At 33.5% G+C, this 19,935-nt stretch overlaps 2 non-coding genes across 2 annotated transcripts; one reads left to right on the forward strand and one right to left on the reverse strand.

Moving 5' to 3' along the window:
* Positions 1-5,522: 5,522 nt before the first annotated feature.
* LOC131055721 (U2 spliceosomal RNA) lies at positions 5,523-5,717 on the reverse strand. Its single transcript, XR_009108478.2, has one exon. It is a non-coding gene; the product is annotated as a U2 spliceosomal RNA (small nuclear RNA).
* Positions 5,718-9,142: 3,425 nt separating this feature from the next.
* On the forward strand, positions 9,143-9,337 carry LOC131045585 (U2 spliceosomal RNA). Its single transcript, XR_009105834.1, has one exon. It is a non-coding gene; the product is annotated as a U2 spliceosomal RNA (small nuclear RNA).
* Positions 9,338-19,935: the final 10,598 nt, after the last annotated feature.

Raw genomic sequence — 19,935 nt, forward strand, 5'->3', positions numbered from 1 at the left:
ACCCAAAGCAATTGACAAATTTAATTAATTCTTTGATAAGCAAAATTGATCTGTAATTGAAATTTATGTCGTTTATTGACAAAATATGTATATTAAATCTTCAGCTTTAGCTTTTAAATTGATTATGTCGCTTCTGTAAGTAGATTATTGAAGTGCTTATTTTTCGTCCGATTCCATATAATTGTTATGAATTTCTTCAGACAGAGATTCCGAAGAAAGATATTCTTATGGAGACTGCTGAAACAGAAGATTTGTGATTTAAGACCACAATATTAGAGAAATGCTTCGATGCTGCATTCAAAAATGTTTATTCGTTAAAATATATACAACGAAAGAAATATTACAGGTAAGCCCACTTAGCCGCTCCCAGGTAGGGTCTAAATTCCATGGCTGTATGGATGTATTTAAGCATTCTTAGCCTAAAAGTGTACCTGATGAAAAGGGAAATTATCAGGCAGACTATATTTTGAGGTATTTTCAGTTTAGTAGGTGTTTATTTAAACATCTCATGCCTTACGATTTGAATGACAGCTTTAAATATACTTCTACCCAAAAGAGGTCCTCTCATGGGATACATTTTTAGGGAAAATATTTCAGAGTATTTGAATCTCCCTGAAAATTTTCCTTCCATTTCATGTGATACAGTTGCAAATATGCATAAATATGTCCATAAGAGCGGGGAACCGGGCTTATTTGTAGTCTTTACTATGCAGCTTATTTCATCTGATACCCAGTAAGGAGCAAAGTCACTGAGACTGTGAATGTCCATGCCAATATCAACCTTTTGAGTGATATGAGATCGAATGGCATGGAGGATGCTACTAAAAGGAAGCGTAGTAATCAGAATTGGAAACCGCCTCCTTTAGGTTGGGTCAAATTCAAAAGCGAAGGGGCAGCTAAGGGCAATCTTCAATCCTGGAAGAGCAGGGTTGTAGAGATCATGAGGGGAAGGTGTTGTTTTGGGAAACAGGTGGTAGCTAATCTGGTTCTAAAAATGTCATGATGATTTTCACCAGGGATTTCGGTTGTGCTCAGATGATTTTCACCAGGGAGGCTTTATCAATCAAATCTGTGTTATAAATCACCAGAGACTAATGTTTGTTCTTATCAATCACCTAGACTGGTTTAATATCTAGAACATTGAGAAGCCATACCTCAAACAAGACATAACATTGGAATCACACATTCCTTTTGATACACAAATGCCACTACTAAACTCCTAAGATGGGTATATCATGACATTTATTTCGTAGATGCTAATGGATAATTCATGTCTAACCTTTGAAATTGGGATGCTATTGGTGAAAGCTAAATTATGATTTGGTTGAAATATGCTTTTGGTAGAGAATTCTTCTTGATTTTGGTCATGATAAGCAATGCAAACTTATTTATGACTGGGTCATAAATTCTACAATTTCAGTTATTATTTCTCTTTCTTAGGGCTAATTATAATGTCAAATAAGTAAAAACCATGTATAAATCCTAGTTAAAAATATAAATCTTAGTTAAATTTTTAACATTTATAAGGTAGAAGAGCATTGCTGCAATATGTATTATCTTTATTTTAAAGGGTTTACACCTTAGACTTGTCAATCTAGTTATATTATACATAAAGTTATTCATGAGTGTATACACACTATTCTTTCTTAATTTATTTATTTTAATTAAACATATATACATAAAGAAGCACGTACTCATAAAGTAAGGAATCTTAAAACCATCCACTTTATTCACATGCTCATAATTTAATAAGAAAAGTAACTCAAAAAAGGAAAGTGGAGCACTACAATAGTCAAAATATTGTGGCTATCGATTTGTATTATTGATATAACTAGGAAGACTATATGGTTTTAATTCATGCCTCGATAGATCATTCGAGCTATTTCAAACCTTGCGTTATCATATATTCACATTAAAGACAAACCACAATGATAATGACTAAAATTTTATCTAAGATTCGAGTAGATCTAGGAATCCAAACATAGTAAACCTTAGAGTACATATAAGCTTGATGATTGTGGAATTCCTTTTATTGACTCAAACTTATATAATATGAACATATTCAATTAGAAAATTGGGTTGACAACCGTTTGATACAAATTTCATCCTCAAGTTGAAGCATACTGAAGAGGGATGGCTCGTCATGTTTAGGAACAAACCCAAGCATTAGAGCTATTGCCTAAACACATCACATGGACATCCTTTCCGCAAGAACTATCTACATAGCCACATTCAAATGAGAAAAAATTCACATGTAATTCTTCTCACAATAATGTCATAAGGACATACATATAGGTTCCTATACCTAGAGTTTCATACTAACAATACTAATATTGCTAGAACCAAATCAATACATAACATTATAATAACTATAAAATAAATCTAATCATTTCAAATCATAGAGAAACAAAATTCAAAACATCTTCACAAGGCAATAATTATGTAAAGGCACATATGCCTCCAAGTCACGTTTACTATACTACGATTCAATGATATCAAGTATTATAATCATATTATGTTACAAAATATCCTTCAAATAAAAATACTTGTCAATAAGTAGGTAGACCCAACTAATTTAATTATTTAGAATTGTAATGCTTTCTTGATGAATCCCTAAGACCAAACATATCAATAAATTCATAACAAGTCAATGAGAATATAAATAACCAATGTCAAACAAAAAATTCAACCAGAACTATACATAATAGTTCCAAGCATTCATAATAATAAGTATACAAGAATTAATATATCTTGTAAACCCATTCAAAGAAGTCAAACAATATTTCCTCACAATAATATGTTATAATAGCTATACCTAACCCATCAACAAATAACCATCCACTAATTCTATGCATTCTTATGAAGGTAATGATATAATGGCTTTCATACAATCAAGATGTGGGTAAATCATATCATTGCTAGCATAGTGATTTAATTACGCTAAGATGTGGGTAAATCATATCATTGCTAGCATAGTGATTTATTTACGCTAAGAACACACAACTGTAAATTTAAAAGGTACAAATTACACACAAAGTAATAACAATGAATAATCTCAAAGTATTAACAAGCCATTTGATGGGATTTTACTCAAGGCCTAGATTATAAATATAAACATGTTCTCAAATCTGTGAATTAGGTAGAAGACTCAACAATCAAAAAAACATGAACAATTCATGTTATAGTTCAATAAGGTGTCAAACTCTATCATATCTATTAATACTACTCTTAATTCAACATAATTAACAACATTACAAGAGAATCAAATCTTGATGGCATTATGATAGGCTATGATAATAGGTGCAATACTATGGGCTCTCAATAGTTGTGCTAAACTAGAGAACTATCACAATATTTCCATGAAGAACTACGATATTGAAAAAAGTTCTATTTCATTTGATCATTATATGTCCTTCTATTAATAGGATACTAATGTTTAGTTTCTCAAGCATATTTGAAAAAAATTCTATTTCATCTGATCATTATATGTCCTTCTATTAATAGGATACTAATGTTTAGTTTCCAAAGCATATTCTAGACTAGTTTGTAACAATCCTAGTAAAGGCATAGCCTGAGTATATTCCATTCTTTGTTTATACTCTATCATAATTGAGATGGAGTTATTTATATTGAACCAACACTTTAGAAGAACAATCACATAGACCCACACATTCAACTCAAAATTTGTACACACCATAGTTGCTTAAAAAAGGATTCTAGTGTTGTAAATAGGTGGTGATATTTTAAGCCTTGCTTGAATAGCAAATTTTGACATTCCTTAGAAATTATGTGCCTTGTTTAGAATTTGGGATGACAATTGCATGCATTGATAATAGGATCTAACACATGGGTTATTATTTTTCCTTTCCATCATCTCCATGGATAATAGATGCTTAAATCTCAAGCATGTATCAAACATGGACATGGCAAGATGGCATATAAGTATACTTAGAAAAAGTTAAACGATATTCTAAAAACAACAATTCAACAATTGAAAAGGTGAGCTTGCCTTCTTGAGAATCTAGCATCGCGTGTTAAGAAGTAATTAATGTTGTCATAATAACTTACATGTACTTTTGTACAATGAAGTAATTTGGCAAAAACTATGTTACTGTTTTGAATCAACGTTTCAAATTATACTTTCTGATTGTTCATCGTGAAGAGGATTAATCTTTGTTCTTTGTCAAAGATTATTCCTTTTCTTCACAACATAAATCAAACTGTCATCAAAAGTGTCAAATTATGAAAAAGATAAAATAAAAAATAAAATAAAAATTGCTAAAAGTCTATATAAAACAAATTATGAAAATTTAATGTCTCTAAAAATATTTTTATATTGATATTTTAAGAGAAGTTTTATCAATGGTCAATGAATATGAATGTGAATCGATTGTAATAAGTTAGTAGAGTCACAAATTATGAAAATTTAATGTCTCTAAAAATATTTTTATATTGATATTTTAAGAGAAGTTTTATCAATGGTCAATGAATATGAATGTGAATCGATTGTAATAAGTTAGTAGAGTCATACCTTCCTCCTTACATGAAGCAGCAGAAACTATAAGGAACTTCAAGTCTTATTCACATGATATAAGCTTCAAAGAGAATTAATCACAATTTGAAATTATCGAGGAGAGAGTTTGGGCATAAATTCTTCTTTTTATCAAATTTTGCACATTTTTTTTTGTGAATATCATAGTGATAGGAAGTGGTCTTTTCAATTACAAGATTTGATATCCATTTTAAGTAAAGGAAAGGGTCTTTTATAGTCCACGATGCCAACCATCTATGTATGGGTCACATATGCGTTACAACAATATGAGACTACCTCGTACTCCTTGAGGGAGGTACCTAACTGCACTACAAACGAGGTGTACATACCTTACCTCCCTGTGAAATTTGAACATGTGACCTCTCTTTCAAGAACACAAATATACTTTGATGGGCATCCATACCCTCTTCCCAAGATTCGATTTGAGTATAGGCAAGTGTGATATTTGTTTACATTTGCATCCTTTATGGGAGCATTGAAGTGGGCTTACCTTTCTTTTGTTGTACATCTTCTTACAAATAAACATTTTGAATGCAGCCTCAAAGCATTCCCTATTATTGTGAACTTTTAATCGGATCTAACAAACCCCATCAAATCCTCAGAAGCACAAACCTTCTATTTCAACATAGTCTCCATGATAATGTATATTTCAGCATAGTCTCCATGATAATGTATTTCCTCAGACAGAAGAAAATCATAACAATTAAATATGGATTCGGATTACAGTTACGAAGATAAGCCATGAAGAATAACTTGAAGATAAATTTAAAGAATTTAGTGAAATCACAATGTAAAGAAGCTCACACCATTCATCTACTTAAGCAAAGATAAAATTGATTATTCAATGCAAAACATAAGCAACATAATTTAATTAGAAGTTTAAGCCATGAATTACATAAATTTCAATTGTAGATTAGTTTTGTGCTTGAAAGCACTTTTAAATTCATTCAATTTGTTGATTTCTTTGGGTGTGGGTTGCATCAGGCTTCTGTTGTAGTGCAATACAGAAGCGATGCTTGAAGGCCCTGATAGCAAGCTACCTTTTGGACCTTCGCCCTAAAGAAATTAATTTAATATTGTGCGGTTCATTAAACCACGTATCAGATATTAAACTGATAAGAACAGATGCTACACTTGATCTTAGCCAAAAGGCCAAGAAAGGTATGAATTCTGATTACCATCTCCTACCTATTTCTTTCAGCCCTCTCTTCCCCATATCCTACCTTGCTTACATGTGGGATAAATATGTCTGTACAGCCATGCTCCACATTTGTAATTATCTAATTCCATATATTTAAAATATGGGTGCACCATATAGTTAATGATCTAATTCCATATAGTTAAAATGTGGGTGCACCATACCATTGCTAGCATCAAGCTTTATTTAGGTTTAGAACATGAAATCATACAACCTAAAAGGTAAAAATTACATACAAATCAATAGTGACAAAAAATTTCATAGTAATAACAAGTCAGTTGGAAAAATCTTAAGCAGGACCTAAATTATAATTATAAACATATTCTCAAATCCTCATAAAACATCAAATTCAATGTAACTTGAGCAAAAGTCCCGACTATCCAAAACAAAACATGAACAATTCATCCAATTGTCCAATAAGATGTTGAAAACTCTATTGTATTTACTATTACTACTCTCAATTCGTCATAATTAACAATATTACAAGAGAATCCAACATTGATGTCATTATGATAGTCTATTATAATGGGTATGATAGTATGGTTTCTCAACAACCCTTGCTAAGTAAGAGAACCATTACCACATTTTCGTTAAGAACTACTATGTTAGGAAAAAGTATATTCCATTTAATCATCACATGCTCTTATATTAATATAATACTAACATATTCTATACTAGTTTATTAAAAACCTAGTAAAGGCATGACTTGAATATTTTCCAATCTCTATTTATATTGTATCATAGTTGTGGTTGAGTTATATCAATTATGCAATTGAACTAGCACTTTAAAAGAACAATCACATATATTCTATTATTAGGTTCCAAATTAGTACACACCATATATGGATAAAAAAGAACTTCATGTGAGAAATAGAAGGTAGTTTTTTAACCTTGCTTGAGTAGCAAATTTTGAAATCTCTTAGAAATTATTTACCTTATCGATGACAATTGCATACATTGATAATAAGGTCTAACATGTGGGTTATTAGTTTTACTTTCCATCATACTCCATGTGTAATAGATGCTTAAATCTCAAACAAGGACATGGTAGGATTAGGCATGTAAGTATACCTAGAAACAACAAGTGAAAATGATAGCACGCTTCCTTAAGAATCCAACATCATGTGCTAATCTAAGTAATTAATGTTGCCTTAGTAACTTACTTGTCCTTTTATTCAATGAAGTTTTTTGGCAAAAATATGTTTGCTTTCTTATATTAATGTTTTGGATCACACTCTATGATCCATCATTGAGAAGAGGATAAATTTTTATTCCTAGTTAAAGATTATTCTTTTTCTTGACAATGGATCATAGAAGGCGACCTAAAATTATCAATTGAAAAAAAATGAACATAATTTTTATTAGAATCTCTAAGTGTATACGTGATAGATTGTGAAAATTTAATGTCTCTAAAGGTATTTTGCATTCACATTTCAATAGAAATTTTTTCAATGTTCAATGAACATGAATATGAACACATCTTAATTAGTAAAGCCACACCATCCTCCTAACATGATGCATTAAGAAGCTACAAGGATCTTCAAATCTTATTCACATAGTACAAACTTGAAAGAGAATCAATCATAATTTGAAATCACTCAAGAGAGAGTTTATACATAAATTCTTCTTTATTGAATTTTGCACAAAGTTCATGTGAAGGCTATGGTGATTCTAGTAGAAATCCAATTTTGAGGTTTGATATTTGCTTGCATTTAATTAAAAGTTTCAAAGGCTTTTTCAACAAACCCTTTTTGAACATATCCTATCACTATGACATTCCCTAATTTCACATTACTTTGAGGTATTTTGTCAAACAACTCACATGCTTAGGTATCCACATTTCACGTGCATGCTTACCGTGTGTGTGTGTAGAGAGAGAGAGAGAGAGTAGGTATCCACATTTCACGTGCATGCTTACCGTGTGTGTGTGTAGAGAGAGAGAGAGAGAGAGAGAGAGAGAGAGAGAGAGAGAGAGAGAGAGAGAGAGAGAGCCCCAATATTTGTACTACTTGCAGAAAACCGGTAAATGTTGGGGGCTTTTTTTTAAATTTCATTAGCCATTTTAGGTGTACATGTTGTCTAATTAGAAACATGAAATGCCTTACAACTACAAATAAATATAAACAATTAGGAGAATTAAATTTCACTTACTTATGTAGTTGAAAAAAATTAGTTTTTGATAGAATAAACAATATATATTAACATTAAAAAAATAGTTTCAAGTGATAAACTCCCTTCATCACCATTCTTCCCTTAAAAGTTGCCCGATCTTAGGTATGACAATATATGGTAAATCACAATAACTAATTATAATTATGTAAACCATTTTGATAAAGAAAATATTTGATTACAATTCGTAGGTAGTCAATTTTGTTTAAGAATGATTCCATATAAATGATAGAAAAATGTACCATCACAATTCTTGACCTGCTGTTTATAATTGAAAATGGCAACCATACAACATCTATTTACCAAAATAATTTTTTCCTTTCCTTGTTTAAGTTTGAAATTTGTTCAAGGCATCTTGAGAAGCCTTAATTTTATATTTATAATTATAAAAAAAATTTAAAAAGATTTTGAAATACTTATATTTCCATTTGGCAACGCCTTAAGAAATCTATCAACTAAATATTTGTTAACTAGGAGTTATTGGAGCTAAATTTGAAGATTAATATTATCAGCCAAGGAAAATTTTCATGAAATTTATGATTCAATCTGAAGGAACATCTATCTGAACAGCTATGGAATTTAGCACAAAAATCTCTCGGAAGATAACTTCACAATTTCCATACAGCTATGCAATTTAGCCGGTCTGAATCAGATCTAACAACCCTGTCAAAGCTTCAGAAGCACAAACCTTTTATTTCAGCCCAGTCCATAATTTTTGATCCAATATTCTTCTGAAGGTACTTGTTAATGCCTGAATAGGAGGAGCATTTGAGGCAGCATTTCTGCACTTCCAAACCAAATTGCTAAATCAGAAGAAATAACTTAAGGCAGCTGCATCTCTTGATTTAAGTCCAAGGAAATGATTTCCGATATCGCATGAATGCCATTTTCAAAGTTGAAAAAGCAATTTGTAGCAAAAGGGAAACGTCTAAAGCTTCTTGTAAGAGGATCGAAATCATTGATCAGACAACAGAGAGTTGCAGAATTTGTATGTTGCCTTCTTTGAATGGTGCAGGGCAAAAAACTACCTTTTAAAGGTAATTGTAACAGTGTTGAAATGGAATGGGACGAAATTATTTGCAGGTGTAAAGAAGTGTGAAGATAAAATGATTACTGCGGATGTGAAGCACGGCTGTTGAGAAATATTTATCCCACATGTAAGCAAGGTAGGATGAGGGAAGAGAGGGCGGAAAGAAATAGGGGAGGGAGGATTTGTTCAAATCATACCTTTCTCGGCCTTTTGGCTAAGATCAAGTGTAGTATCTGTTCTTATCAGTTTAATATCTGATACGTGGTTCAATGAACCACACGATATTAAATTAATTTCTTCAGGGGGAAGCTCCAAAAGGTAGCTTGCTATCAGGGCCTTCGAGCGTCGCTTCTGTTTTGCACTACTGCAGAAGCCTTGCGCACCCCACACCTAAAGCAATCAACAAATTGAATTTACTCATTCTGGCTTCAAAAGTAAAACTGATCTGTAATTGAAATTTATGTTATTTATTGACAAATTATATAGAGAAAATCTTAAGCTTTAGCTTTAAAGTAGATCATGTTGCTTCTATTTTGCATTGAATCATGAATTTTGTTTCTGTTTCGCATTGAATCATCGATTTTATCTTTGATTAAGTGGATGAATGGTACGAGTTTTCTTGTAATCCTCTTTACGAGTTCACTATTTTTCTTTTAATTTATCTTCAAATTATTCTTCATGTGCTTATTTTTCGTCATCGTAATCTGATTCCATACCAAATTATTATTCTGAATTTCTTCAGACAGGTTCTGAAGAAATACATTATTATGGAGGCTATGCTGAAACAGAGGGTTTGTGCTTTTGAGACTTTAATGGGGTTTGTTATAGCTGATTAAGACCACAATATTAGGGAAATGCTTCGAGGTTAAATTAAAAAATGTTTATTTGTTAAAATATGTACAACGAAAGAGATAGTACAGGTAAGCCCACCTTCCCGCTCCCACCTAGGGTCTATATTCCATTGCTGTATGGATGTATTTAAGTATTTTTGGCAGACTCAAATATTTTGAGGTATTTTCAGTTTAGATAGGTGTTTCTTTGAACATCTCATGCCTTACGATTTGAATGACAACTTTGAGTATACTTCTACCTAAAAGAGATCCAGTCATGGGATACATTTATAGGGAAAATACTTCAGAATATTTTCCATTGCTGTATGGATGTATTTAAGTATTTTTGGCAGAATCAAATATTTTGAGGTATTTTCAGTTTAGATAGGTGTTTCTTTGAACATCTCATGCCTTACGATTTGAATGACAACTTTGAGTATACTTCTACCTAAAAGAGATCCACTCATGGGATACATTTATAGGGAAAATACTTCAGAATATTTGAGTCTGCCCGAAAATTTTCTTCCATTTCATGTGATACACTTGCCAAAAAGCATAAAATGTTCATATGAGCGGGGAAGCGGGGGCTTATTTGTAGGGTTTACTATGCTGTACATCTTTAACAAGGAAACGTTTTGAATGCAGCTTATTTCATGTGATACACAGTAAGAAGTAAAGTCACTGAGACTGTCAATGTCCATGCCAATATTAACCTTTTGAGTGATATGAGATCGAATGGCATGGAGGATGCTACTAAAAGGAAGTGTAGTAATCAGAATTCGAAACCGCCTCCTCAAGGTTGGGTTAAATTCAACACCGACAAGTGTCTTGGAAACGCCACTAACTTCGAAGCAGAGGCTTTATCAATCAAATCTGCTTCTCCTTGGGCAGTTAGCCAAATGTATAAACAAGTCATTATTGAAACGGATTCTCAAATCCTGGTTGAAGCTTTGGATTGTTCGAGGAATTGAGTAAATTTTTTTATTAGATTATTTCGATTGATGTTTCGGATCATCAGGAAGAGGATTGATATTTGTTTTTGCTAGAATCTCTTCTGTGAATACAGAATAGATTGTGAGTATTTAATGTATCTTAAATGTATAAAGGGCCTCACATCAATAATTGTATGAAAGTATTTGAGGGCCTCACATCAATAATTGTATGAAAGTATTTGCTATTTGGTATGCGGTACAGTGAGTTTATGTTTTGTTTTGGTAAAGAATTATTTGTGAATCTGATTCACAGGTGCTGGTTTCTTTCTATGTTGAATGAGAGGCAGCTGGATGGGGTTAATTGGTGGCAAGCTCAGGTTCTTGGACAGATTCTCAGTTTGAGTGAATTTTTTTTTTTTTATTAGAGTGGATTTTTTGATTCTCTCTTTTTCCCATATTCTTGAGGAATGGAATGGTGTAGCGGATTGTTTGGCTTAGTGGGCGTCTGCTCATTTGGAGGATAATCCTTTGGCTTCGGATCTTTCTAGTGTGTTAGATCGAATATTAGATAAGAATAGGAAAATTTAATAGTTGGCTTTTACTGACGTTTGCTGCCTTGCTACTTTGTATCTGCTTTTTGTGATTAATAAATTTTTACTCCCTTTTAAAAAAAAGATATTAATTATAATTTTAAATCACTGAAGAAAGAGTTTATACATAACTTCTTCTTTGTTGAATTTTACACAAATTTTTTTATGAAGACTATGCTGATGGAAAGTGGCCTTTATAGTTAAAAGATCTAGTAGAAATCCATTTTCAAGTATGCTTTGATGGGAATCCATACCCTCTTCCCAGGCTCTAATTTGAGCATAGGTAAGCTTGATTTTTTGTTTGCATTTAACTGGATCTAAATTTGAAGGTTAAGGAAAATTTTCATGAAAGTTATGATTCAAAGTTGTCTTTCAAATCTTAAGGCATGAGACGTTTAAAGAAAGTTAATGATGATGGAAGTAATGACCCCTTTAAAAATTGTGATGTTTTTAGGTAACTTATATCTTGAGATCTACTATATCCATTTCAATAAAAGGTCATAATTAGGTAGTAAATTGTCCAACTCAAGCAATACCAAAAGTGCAACAATAAGAGAGAGAGCGCATGAGATTGTAGATAAAATGTGTAATAATAATTAGCACTTGAAAAAGACATAGTATAAGAGACACAATATTTTGTTGTCTTTTTCCCAGTGCCTCTTCATGTTAATTAATATATCATTGAAATATTTGCTACAAGAAATTTATATAGTGTAAATTCTTCATACTTACGTTTTGAAATTGCAATTAACACTAGTAGAACTCCTATCCACTAATGAAATATTTTCCTCTTATCGTTTCCAAATGTGAGGTAAGCTTCTAAAAGAACATGATATTTCATTTCTAGTTGTCACATGAAATCCTTTTTAATATATTTATCATTCCCTACTCAAATGAATCATAGCATACTAGATTAAAAATATTTCATATATATAGTGGGGTCAAAACATAAAAATATGTTCCTCTTGGGCCACAAAAAAACATGGATTAAATTATGCACCCAAGCACAAGGGTCCCTCAAACACACATTTAAACACATAGTGCATGTGTGTTTGTACAAGGGTATGTTGTCACATGGAAACTCCTAGTCACCTATATAAGGCTAATGTTGCTTATTTATGGCACTACTCATTTTTCGTGTTGAAAAATATAATCTTGGTGGTCACATTCAAGGAAATATTTTTATATGTTTTAATATAATAATATAATATGATATCTATATAATACAATGTAAAATATATATTTATAATATAGTGGATATATATAGAGCTCTCATCCAAGGAAAGATGTATAAAAAAGAGTACTACATAATGATTCAAACCACCAATAGACATGATAAAAGATAGTCACGAAAGCACTTAAGACCTAGGGTAGAAAACAATAAACCTACAAAATAAATAAAGAAACAATATCAAAATATTTTTAGAGGATGATAAGTAACACTTTTACAAACATACCATCTACTAAATTTTGATGGCATGCTAGCTTCTAACCTTTCACTTTCACAACTACCACCTACATACTAGAAGAAGGCACAAGTTGGGTAACATCACAATCTATAGAATAATCCAAACCTAGGAAAGAAACCCCATGAATACCTCCAAATACTCCTAGGCATGAACTGCATGGTTTCTATATCAATCAAGTAGCACAAGAGAGATATATACCTCTAACCAATTGATAGAATGAATCATGCCATTAAATTCATTTGAACTAGCTACAAATCTCTGTTGAAAGAGCATAAATCCTACATGCCACAAAATCCTACAACACTTTCAAATATTAAAAACCTCATTCTCAACCATCTTTCATTAGCATAGGAGAAAAATACAACATAATAGAGATAAAGAAACATAATAATAACAATTTTAGCATCCAATCACTCATTTTTGTAGAAGGAACTACATTGTGAGTTTAGGAACACAATTTTGTTGGATGCAAGTTGTGGACCTTCTAGAGATAGATTCTCCAAGTCTTGATGCTCATAACACAAAATTAACCAAGCCCAAAAAAATATCATCAAAGAAATAAAACAGAACCTACATTCTTCTATTAATCATCTTACACCTAATACCCAGGTCCCCAATTTTAGTTGAACATCAATGCACCATGCTTGAAAAAAAGAGTTAAATAAAAAATCCACCCAATCACACTGTAGGTAAGTCCTAGGATCATTATAAATAAATTACTAACCACTCAATTATTAGAATACACACAAAAAAATCTTTTGAAACCATGCCATAAAAAGGTAGCCAAAGGAAGGGAATACATATGTAGATAAATTTTGACATAGGAAGATATCAAGTTCAAGTATGTTGTTGAAATGAAATCCATTAATAATGAGCCACCAATTTGTGCCTTCAATCCCTAGCCATCATGCATATAAGACTAAATAATACTTAACTTAAAAGAAGTTAATTTTGTTAGGGATAACTTTTGAACTCAACAAATAATTAAGGGGAATAAAGTCATATAAATGATTAATCCTTGATTGCAATTCTAAACTATCACCCTTTAGAATAGAAATTAATATTTACTAAAATTTCCAATATTTGAAAGAAAGTATTCCACATTTCATGCAATCATAGACATATGTTTTGATAAGGAACTATAAAATCTAAACATAGGCACACAACCAATGCACAATAATACTAAAAAATGACATAATCTTATGTCATTAAACTTAATTCATTATACCTAATCAACAATCATCATTACATTCTTAGTCTTTATTACAATGGGATTACAACATGGTAAGTCTCAACCACAATTCCAACATTTTGCTTTAGATTTACCTACAAATCTAGACCTATCATTACCCTTAGATTTCTTAACTCCATTATTCTTCTTTCCTTGCATCTTCTTAAACTTGCTTCTCACAACTAGGGCATCAAAGGATGTATCATCCATGGACTTCTTTCTACCTTTCTCACTTAACAAAATGCCTATGATATTTTCTAATATTAGTGTTGATTGACATTATTAAGTTTTCCCATGGATTAAGTGGAGAAAAAATCAATACAATGTAATTATCCTTTTCATCTATCTTGACCCTTGTTGATGCAAATTGACAAAGATTTCATATTTAAAATTTATGTAGGCGATCAATTATTAAATCTCTTGTAGACACCTAAAATTGTCCAGTCTAATTAAATAAATATTTTATTTATTTAATTATCTAAGCCTAATTCTTCTATTAATTAAATAAATCCTTATTTATTTAATTAATTCATTTATCCTCTTCTAGCCTTATTTCTCATTTAAATAAATACATTTATTTATTTAAATTATCCTTTTCCTAAATTAAATAAATATTCTTATTTATTTAATTATCCTATTTCTTCTATTAATTAAATAAATCTTTATTTATTTAATTAATTCATTAGCCTTTTCTACCTATGACACATGTCATTTATCTCTTAATTCATACACTACCTACCCCTTTCATTATTTTATTATTTCTTTTACCTACCCTCTAATCATAGCCGACCTCCTTTTACACCTCTCAATCTTATCCCTCCATTTCATATAGTGTCTTCTATATAAGGAGATGCTTCCTTCATTATCAAACCCTAATGACCTAATGACTTAATGAGCTGATGAGCTAACTACTTGATCAATTGACTACACTACGATCCTACTTGCAACCACATTCCGTTCTTTGTTGAACTCTTGTGCACATAAAATCTTAGAGCAAATATATCAAACAAGATCAATGGAGATAGGAAGAATGGAGATCAAAACCCTATTGGACATGTGATGGTATAATCTTTGTGATTTCATTTGATTTGCATTGTCTTAGGTAATCTTCATATGTTATGGTGGATCTTTGTTGTTGTTAGGCTAGGGTTTTGTGGTTGAATTCATTTAGCCTTTCAATCTTGTTGTTATTGTTATCCATTTTCACCATATACATTTTGGCACGCCCGGTGGGACACTTGTCCCTTTGCATTTAACCTCCTTGTTGCAGATCTTGTGTTTTTGAAGTTGCAGATCGGACATTTTCGGCAACATTTTCGGTATTTTCGTGTCTGCGCACTTTCGGATTGCGTTTTTGATTTTCAGGCGCATCTGCGACAACTGGATCCGCGTCTGTGTTTTGTCAATATTTCATTTTGCAGGTTCCAGGGAGGCGCATCTGTGCCATTTTTACCCGCGTCTGTGTTGGGAAAGAGCGTCTGTGATTTTTGCTCGCGTCTGTGTCTCACAGAACCGCGTTTGTGTCTCAGAGTCGCGTCTGTGTAAGGGGTAATCGTGTCTGTGTATTGCCTGTTCCAAAATTTTAAAATTTTATTGATTCATTTTTCGGATTTTGCATTTAGGGTTTCAGATCTGGTTTATTTTGAGCTAACATTTTCAGATCTAGCTAACAAAATTGGTGCAGCTTGTCTTAAAAGCAAAATCGTTTGGTTGAAGGCCCCTATTTTCACAAAGTCTTTTGGGTTTTAAAATTTACCTAACTTGTGTGCTTGCAGGAAGGGGTGATCATTTGAAACAATCCAAACTACTAATAAATCTTTGTTGCAGGTCCTTAGCAAGGGTTTTTGGATTTTTATTGTGTGCCTTGTTTTCATAGACTAGCAAACACTTCAATTGGTGCACTAAAATTGAATCATTGTCTTTTGTGTCTTGAGCAATAGGCTCTTTTTGTTTAATCTTTAGAGGGCCTGTCTTCCCGTGTGGTCATTAGGACTACTAGTGAGAAGAGGATGACCCAAGTGGTAGCGAGGAAAACCCACCTCATCCGAACCACTATAATCAAATGTATTCATGGTGAAAACTATGAATAACGTGTGCTGATTAGTTCATATCGACACTATGTCTCCCCATAAACCCGTTTGATCAAATTTATTTGATCAGTTGTAGGGCGTAACCCCTACCGGCTGGGAGCCTTCTGTATTTACAGAGCTGAAAGTGCCGCATGTATGGCCACATGAGCGGATGCCCTTACTAGCACCATTTTGTTTTAGAGGCCCAAATCCTTCTAGTTGTTGGGGCAGGAGGTTGGACCTCTAGTAGCGGCCCACACACATACGGTTCTTAGTAGAGATACAAAGTTCGCCATGGGGAGTTTTCATGGGGACTGATGCTTGGCTGACCCGAGAAGTGAGTGCCGAGGGTGGAGCCAGTGAGGTCAAGTATCTAAGTATCCGCTCTGAATAGCGTAGCCTCGGGGGTAAAACCCCATGTGGGATCAACAACTATTGTCTTGGCCAACCATAAGAATTGTGCTTGACTTATGTTAAACATTCAAAACATTCAAGACCAAACAGCAAAACATTGTGTCTTTTGTGTCTTCAAGTGTATGCAAAACATTTTTACATCAAACAACACACTTTTCTTGGAGTCATTTTGAGTCTAAACACTTGCAAACATTGGGTCTTCATCAACACTGTGTCCTCTTGTCACGAAAAACAGTCAAACAATCAGATTGGGTCACAACAAAACAACTTCACAGATTGAAAAAATTGCACAAAATTTGCAGAAACGCGTCTGTGTCGGGCATAATAGCGTCTGTGTTGTCTAGCTGCATCTGTGAAGGACAGAATCGCGTCTATGTTCCAACAGTCAACATTGCATTTGGCAAACAAAAAATCTCAGAAGCGCGTCTTTGTTAAACAGAGCAGCGCCTATGTCGGGAAACCACGTTTGTGAAGTATACAGGCATGTCTGTGTCTAGAATTGAAAAAACTGTTAAAGTCTAGCAAACAAACACAGTCGGTTTCGGAATTCTTGAGCTTCCTAGGTCATTTCTCCAGGGTTTCATTTAGCATTCAACCTGTCTTTGGGTCTCACAAAGTCCATCATTGCTTCACATCTCACTTTACATTCACATTTGTCTAAACTTGAGTCAAAAGGTCACTTGCTTGTCCTCATCATACTTTGTCAGCACACTACATACAACAACACTTTGCTAAGTGGTCCCTCATCAAGGTTTCTTACCTTTTGGTCTCATTTGGTCTTACTTAGAGTCAAGGTCAACTTACCTCATCAAGAGAAACTATCCTCTCTTTGGAAGTCACACCTACTCTACTACATACATACTTGGTCTTACACTTTGGACATTGCAAGTACACTTCAAATTCATTTACATTCCATCCAACTCTTGGTCTTCCATACTCTTTCCATTTTTCATCTAGTCTCACACATCTTGGTCAATACCTAGTTCATGGTTGAAACCCGTCTTCAAAAATCTAGGAGAGAAACTAAAGAGGCTCAAGAGTCCGCAAACATGAGTTCTTATGAGTATGACAATGATATCTTTTTCAATTCTGATCATACTACATTACCTGACATGGATGTCTATAGAAGCATTCCAAATGTTGAGAGCATGGACACTATAAACAACAATGCTACACAAAATGACAATGTGGACAACTTTTCAGTACATTCAGAAGATGTGGAAGAATCCATTATGAATCCCCATTTCAATCGATTGGTTGAGGAAATAATGAGGAGGGATAGACAATACTTCTTACAAATGATGGCACAAAGTGGAGCCAAGATACCTCATGATTTTGACATGTCTCAAATAATGGAACATAGACCTTTGCAACAACCTCACTCCAACATGGATCAAAGGAGACCTAATAGTGGAGGAAATAGAGGACCACACATGGTACTTGAATCACCATCAGCTTTGCTTCAAAAACCAGAGGTCCCACATACACATGGTCAAACATATGATACTCACCTTCGTAGACCATTATGGAAATATTACGGAGAGAAATATGCTCAATCACATATCAATGCTAAGGATCAACCACCAAAGCAATTGGATATTCAAAGGCATGCTCAAAATTTGGACACAAGGAAACCTCATGTCAAATTTGGGGGCAACACAATGGAACATGACATGCCTGTAGAATATGGTATACATGCGCAAAATAGATATGGGGTTCCTCAACATGAATCTATACCAAGTGGTCCTTATACACAGCATCATTATAGACCTCCTCCATATGAACATGTGTATGATCAATATCATCCATATATGCAACATGCACCTCCTCCAATTGGTGCCTCAAACATGGGGTATGGTCCAAGAAGTTGATCTCCACCTAAGAGCAATTTGGAGCAACAAATTAGGGACTTACAAAAGAAAATGGAGGACATAAATACATCTAAGCCAACATACACAATGAGAGACATATGTCCTTACCCATTTGACAAGAGCATTCCAATGCCTCCTTTTCCTACACACTTTGTGACGCCTAAATTTGATAAGTATAGAGGAAAAGGGGATCCTAAGGCACACATAAGACAATTTTTCACAGCTTGCATTGAGGTAGCAACAGAAGAGACATATTTGATGAGATTATTCCCACAAAGCTTAGGTGATCAAGCTATGGAATGGTTCTCCCAACTTCCACCAGGAATTAAGTCATGGGGTGACTTAGCAGAGGCATTTATTCAACATTCCTCCTACAACATAGAGACAGACATATCAGTCACTACTTTGTGCAACACCAAGCAAAAAGAGGGAGAATCTTTTGCATCATTCTTACAAAGATGGAGAAATTTAGCTAGCAGATGCTCTTGTGAAATTCCACAAAAACAAATGGTAGAGATGTTCACCCAGAATGTTAACAAAGACATTGTCTATGATCTAAGGAAAGCTTGTTTGTCCACCTTCAAGGATGTCATTGAAAAAGGCTTAGCGACAGAAAAGGTCCTAATTGAACAAGGAGTCATTAAGATATTCAGGGAAAACAAAGATGACTTTAAAGGAAAAGATAAGCCAAGATTTTGGAATAAAAACAAGAACACAGTCAATGATGGTGTTGTGGATGCCAACACAGTGCGCCCCAAATTCATTTTTTCTGGATCAAGTTCTACCAACAATCAAGTGAATACTCAAACAACTTCCAGATCACGAAGGAAGTACACCCCATTGGGAGAACCACTTGAGTCATTTTTCAAGAAGTTAGTGGCAAACAAAGTGATCACAATTCCAGATTTCCCGCCATATGAACCAAAGGTCAAACCAAATTGGTGGAATGATGATGAATATTGTGAATTTCATAAGAGCAAAGGTCATAAGACAGGAAATTGTCATAGACTGAAGAACATCATACAAGATCTCATTGATAGAGGTGACATTGAGATTGAGGGACATTCGTCTAATCAAGAACATGAGATGTTTAAGGAACCATTCCCAAAACATGACAAGGGAAAAGCTAAAGCCACAGATGACCAAGCCAACTATACTAGAGCACCTTACAACTATGATTCAACCATCAATCACATCTCGATGGACAATTATGTCTCTACCATTATCATCAAGGACAAAGCGTCTGAGAATTCTACCTGGAGACCCAGGATTGTCCCAAAAGGTGTTGGATCTTCTTCCGAGCCTACCTCTGAATGTCATGTTACAACCCGTCGAGGTAAAATTACTTTGCAAGGTGCTCCAGCTAAAAACACAGCTTCTTCATCAACCAAACCTGAGTATGACCTTGTAGAACAGTTAGGGAAGACACCCGCGCTCATTTCAATCCTTGAACTCTTACGCATATCTCCCGCACATAAAGCCATTCTTGATAAAATCTTGAGAGTACTGCTGTTCCTACTGATCTAAACGTGGACCAATTTCAAGCCATGGTGGGATACCTTTCCATTCCACACTCCCTT

The sequence above is a fragment of the Cryptomeria japonica genome, chromosome 10 (genome assembly GCF_030272615.1).
Source record: "Cryptomeria japonica chromosome 10, Sugi_1.0, whole genome shotgun sequence".
Taxonomy (NCBI): domain Eukaryota; kingdom Viridiplantae; phylum Streptophyta; class Pinopsida; order Cupressales; family Cupressaceae; genus Cryptomeria; species Cryptomeria japonica.